Below are 6000 nucleotides of genomic sequence, written 5' to 3'. Positions count from 1 at the left end.
GTGTTCAGAGGAGGGCAACAAAGCTGGTGAGGGGTCTGGAACACAGGCCATATGAGGAGAGGCTGAAGGAGCTGGGAATGTTCAGCCTGGAGAAGAGGAGGCTCAGGGGAGACCTCATTGCTCTCTATAACTCCCTGAAGGGAGGTTGTAGTGAGCTGGGGGTCGGCCTCTTCTCTCGTGTCATTAGTGATAGGACCAGAGGGAATGGCTTCAAGCTATGGCAGAGGAGATTCAGGCTGGACATTAGGAAGTATTACTTTTCAGAAAGGGTGGTCAGGCACTGGAATGGACTGCCCAGGGAGGTGGTGGAGTCACTGAGCCTGGGGGTGTTCAAGGAAAGACTGGATGTTGTGTTGAGGGACATGGTTTAGTGGGAGCTATTGGGAATAGGTGAACGGTTGGACTGGATGATCTCTGTATGGGAACTGCTGAGTCACGGCCTGAACCTCTGATTGATCACCTGAGGTGAGCCATGAGTCAGCCAGAGGAGCACAGGTGAAGGCAATTCACCGTGCTGCCGGAAGGGGTGGAGCCAGGCTCCACCCCTCCTAGACCTATTTAAGAGCTGGCTACCAGAGGGGAAGGATCTCTTCTGGAGATCCCCTCTCTTGGTGTCTTCTGGTGAGCTCAGCTGAAGGGTAAGCTCTTCCGCTTATTCTCTTTGTGATCATTGTCTACCTTGCTTGATTCTCTCTATTATATTGTGATTACAACATCTTGATATCTGTTGATTAAACAACTATATTGCAATTATAGCATCTTGATTATACAATCTCTTAGGTCTTTTCCAACCTTGGTGATTCTATGATTGCCACAAGGTTAGCTGGATCACTTTGAATACAAACAGGAAGCAATTTCTCACTGTATTGTTTTCAAAGTGTAATACCTTCTGTTATGTTTCTTCACCTTGAACCAGATACGCTTACAAGCCATAGACCTCCTGAGCGTATTGAATAAATGGAGGGCTAATTCAACTCCAGCAGTGTGGAGAGGCTGGTTTCACTGACCTCTGTGAAACTCACCTAGTTGTCAAAACTGGGACACTGCTGTTAGGTTCAGGTCCCAGACATCCTGAATTTAGGCTGCTTTACTATTGGTTGTGTCATCCTACCTCTACCCAGAGATAGGTATTTGAGAAAATTAAAATGGTCATTTTTTCGTAGTGCCTGTTCCTTCCACTGACTTCTTTCAATTGCAAACATGGTGGCAACACAGATGCAAAGTGTCAGTGCCTCCGACTGTATTGGTTTCTTTTTCTAAATCTGTTCCTATCTATCTGCTTTTGAGGTTTTTGAGCAAAGATCTACAATTTCAAAAAAGACCAAGCACAGCCATGGTGCTCTGAGACAGATGCTATAATCCAGGTGATTTTGCTGAGTGACTGTCTCAGCCTTTTTGCTTTTCCATTTGGAAGATTTCTTGGCCTTATTCAAAGCTGCTGGTGTTGCTGATGTTGTATGAATGAAGAGAAAGATGATAGAAATGAAATTATTTGCTCCACCTTTTCCCTTCCTGATTTGTTCATCTAGTTCTTGTGGAATGAGACAGAAGGAGAGGGCGGGTACAGATGAAGGAGAAAGAACACTGTTGCATCAGCTAAGATTCCATGACTTTTATCAGCTGGGACAACTGTGGCCTTAGGTAAGCTGTTCATTTTCTGTCTTCATTTCTATTAGCTATGCTTGAGGCCTGGCTAACCGCTTAGAGACTCAGCAGGGATAAACAGACATACCACTTATGATCCAGAGAGCTCCAAAGAAATACTGTTTGGGCTTAGGACAATTCACGTTAGAGTTAAGACAGCAAGTCCTACCACAGGACAGTGACTGGGAGATGGGTATCTCTCATTTTGGAGTTATGCACTCTTCATTCTGAACACAACATTCTATTTTCGAAGGAAGCGATCGTCTCCTTACTTAGGCCTGTTTCTAAGAAGTAAACGGTTATGATCTGCTAAAGGGTTTCATAGAGAGGACACTTATGTGGGGTCAGGGGATGTCCTTTCTGCTGCTCTGTGGCTGTAGATGTAGGAATTCACAGCCAACACAATACAAAGGAATACACAGAAAATAGAAGAAATTAGAGCAAAAAGCAACTCTGTGTAAGTCTGTGACAGCTGACATGATGTCAGAGAAGATATTTATCTGCAAGAGTGGCTAAATGTAAGACTCTTATCAGGATCTTCACATAGTTTGAGCCATTAAATTCTTGTGCCATGGAAAACAAGGAGACAAGACCTAAAGAAATAAGAGACAGGGTTCCTGTTGGGTCTGTGCCACTTCCTTGGAGCAGGGTGAGTGCATACAGTCGGCTGAAAAACTGGTTAGAAATTTGTTTGTGCACTCTGCTGCTCTAGTCTTTGTTTCTGTTTGTTAAAAACACCATGGACCTGTTACCAGTAAAAAATCCAGTCCTCTTCTGAATCAGCACAAATTCTGCATGCTCAGTAATATCCTATTGCAGGCTAAGTGCATTTCGTGCTAAAAATAAAAAAAACTTTATTGTGGGATTGCCTCTCCAGTTTCATAAGGTACTTCAGATATGTATATAGACTGGGAGAGGAACTTGAAAGTAGTCCTGCTGAGAAGGTCTTAGGGGTATTGGTAGAGGAAAGATTTAACATGAGCCACTGGTATGCTTCTGCAGCCTGGAAGGCCAACAGTAACCTGGGCTGTGTCAACAGAGAGGTGACAGTAGGGTGAGGGAGGGGATTGTCCCCCTCTTCTCTGCTCTTGTGAGGTACCACGCAGAGTACTGCGCTCAGGTCTGAGGCCCCGAGCATAGGAAAGATGTGGAGCTTTTGGAGAGGGTCCAGAGGGGGGGGGCCACAAAGATGCTCAGAGGGCTGGGAGCCCCTCTCCTATAAGGACAGCTGAGGGAGTTAGGCTTGTTCACTTGAAGGGAAGAAGGTTCTGAGGAGACTTCATTGCAGGCTTCCAATATTTAAGATGAGATTGCGAACAGGAGGGGGAAACTTTTTGCGTGGTAATGTAAAATACTGTGGTAAGGCAAGGGACAATGGTTTTAAAATGAAGGAGAAGACTTGTATTAGATATCAGGGAAAAATTTTTCACTGTGAGGGTGGTGAGGTGCTGGAACAGGCTGCCTGGGAAGGCTGTGGGTGCCACATCTCTAGAGGTGTTCAAGGCCAGCTTGGATAGGGCCCTGGGCAATCTGATCTAGTGCTTGATCTAGCATTCAATGACCTTTGAGGTTCCTTTCAACCAAAGGCATTCTATGATTAATCTTGTCAGAGAGTGTAGAAAGGATGCTCCAGCTTATATTGAAGTATACTTCTTATGCTTCTTCCTCTTCAGTGAACTTCTCTAATATTTACTGCTTTTTTCACATTGATGTAAATGACCAATCTCCTCTATCTCTTTGTATATCCTCCTTCAGCTCCAAGTCATCCTGGTACATACTCTAGAGGTGGCCACCCTGAGTGTCTCCTTGGCGTCCCACAGCTCAGAACTGCTTTTTGAGCTCTGCTAGTTCACTGCGGTGGCAATGAGCCAGAAGAATACATTTATGTCATACCCTTTAGGGAAACACAAATTGCTCAAAAGCTGGTAAGCCTAGCAGTGATACTGGTTTTCCTTATAGAGAATCCTAGCGTTCAGAGAACTTCCTTGTAAATTCCTAGTTTTTCTACCAGCTTTGGGAAACTGGCAAGGACAGAATATCTAAGATTTGTGCAATACATCCCTGGCCCAAGCAATGATGTAAATTCTTCCTAAACCAAATACTCTCAAGGACCTCTTACTGAGAATCAGTGTGGGTGTCACACTGTGGTATGGACTCTGAGTATAGGTAATCTGCATCCTTCCTCTGACCCAAAACTGGAAATGTGGCCTCCTCTTCCTTGGAGTCCATCAGCCTGTTCAATATACTTTCAATCCCATCTGTGTGGCACAGTTTCTGCAGCCAGAGAAATTCAGAAACAAGGCTTTTCTGAGGTCTGTTCTGTGATTCACCTCTGCTGGGGAGGGAAGAGGTTCTTCTTCATATCTGCAGCCTGGAGGATTGTATCCTAGTGCCTCATCAGGCTAAGTCTCTGACTTCTGCCTGGGCAGCTGTACTAACACACCATGTGTACGGCAGGGGGCGGGGGGTGAGGATACACTATTTGTGAGTGATAATGGAAGAGACATCCCTTCAAAATATGCCTTTATATCTCCCTCCTGCTTGCCTTTTTCCTCTTTCGGTATTGTCACCTTGTAGTATTTTAATCAGAGGAAGCAGATATACCAAGGAAGTCAGTGGTAAGGGTGAAGCAGGGAGGGGGAAACGAGGAAAATCACATCACAGCCCAGTTTGCCAGTATAAACACTTGATGATTTCCTGTTATTGTAGCCTAAAATGTACCATGACATCACTTGCGGACCTCCCAGAATCACCCAGAAGGAGGAAAAGTCAGCATTCCCAGCCCGCCCCCAGAGTGATTCCAGGAGATTCAGACCCTATAAGGCAGTGAAGCTCTGTGAACAGCAAAGATAGAGTTTTGAAAGATTTCTTGTTCTTGGCGACGTGGGGATTTCACAAACAGGAAAAACTGCTTTTACTTTTCCTAAAGAGGAACCATTTATGCCTCATGATGCATTGATGCCTGGAACTGGGCTCGCTTTAAAGTAGAACGGAAATGTAAGAAATGCTCTTAGCAGAGGACAAGCAGAGGTAAGCTCTCCCCTAATCACGCCAGCTATTTGTTCCAGCCATCCACTTTTTATAGTACTCGCTTCTACTTCCACTCTATGAACAGGGTAATTAAGTCAAAAAGCTGTAGATAATATAGACCGGTCCAATATGGAATTAAATTGATAATTCTGAAAGGTGCAGCTAGTCTCAAATGTAGCAGAGACTGCCAGTGAAATGTTCTTCCTCCTTTCCTGTGTACTACATCAGAAGACATTTGTCTGAGAAATGAAGAGCAGAGCTATTCTGAGCCCGGATACATGAACTGTCCTGGAATTTGACTCAATTGGTCAGATTTGTGTCTCAGTTACAGTTAATCCTGGTTCACTGTTTTGTCTGTACCACTCTAAGCAAGAATAGATTCAGGTTCACAGAAATGGGTTCTCATAGCTTTTCTGTGAGAGACAGAAGTTGGCCAAATACACACCACACCCTCCAGCTATAGTTCGTGACCAGCCATTTGGGCAGACCACAGTTGGATACCTGCGGTTTTTTCTTCATAATCAGAGTAATAAACTTCAGAGGTATGGTACTGTAACTGTAATCATTTGTATTCATACCAGCCTGTCTTCCAAATGCTTTGCAAACATGAATACAGGGAAACATTTATTCCCAAAACAGGGGGAGTTACCATTTTCACTTGATATGTAAACAAACTGAGGCACTGATATTGAATGAAATACTACCTTTTAAAATAGAACTTGTTCTCTTCATGCAGTTTTATACTAATCCTGTACCTCTAAACACTGCCAGCAAATTAGATTTGTTTTACCACAAGGTAGATTTTAAAAGGCTGAAGAAACTTAGTAACGAGAAAAATGATAAAAGTAAGTCCAGTGAATAAAACATGCCTGGGATCTGACATTAAAATAAACACAATGGTCTTGCAGTTTACTGGACAAATGTAGCAGCCATGTGTAAATTTTGCTATTATTGCTCTACCTTGGATTTACTGGAATACAAAAGGGAGTTGTCCCATTTCTGCTATTTTTGGGTAGGAGAACCAAACCATTCAGTTCTTTGCCATGCTGAGTTCCCTTCAAAGCTATTTATATAAGATGATTATCACTCATTACGTAGTTTACTCTTCGTTGCCAGTGCTGCCCATTTGCAGTGCTGGGAATTTAAGTTTATGCACAGCTGTGACAGAACTCTGCATCCACTGGAATCAAGATCTAGGAACCTTGAAGTAAGGTACCAGGAAAGCAAACTACTCAGATTCTGTCAGGATAGCTATGGAGTTCTAAGGCCCTGAATTTATTTCTAGTATTCTGTATCTCATTTGAGGGTGGAGGTTATTGTGTGTTC

Source organism: Tetrao urogallus (assembly GCF_951394365.1).
Source record: "Tetrao urogallus genome assembly, chromosome: 13".
In the NCBI taxonomy this organism is placed as follows: Eukaryota; Metazoa; Chordata; class Aves; order Galliformes; family Phasianidae; genus Tetrao; species Tetrao urogallus.
This window is presented reverse-complemented; position numbering follows the sequence as displayed.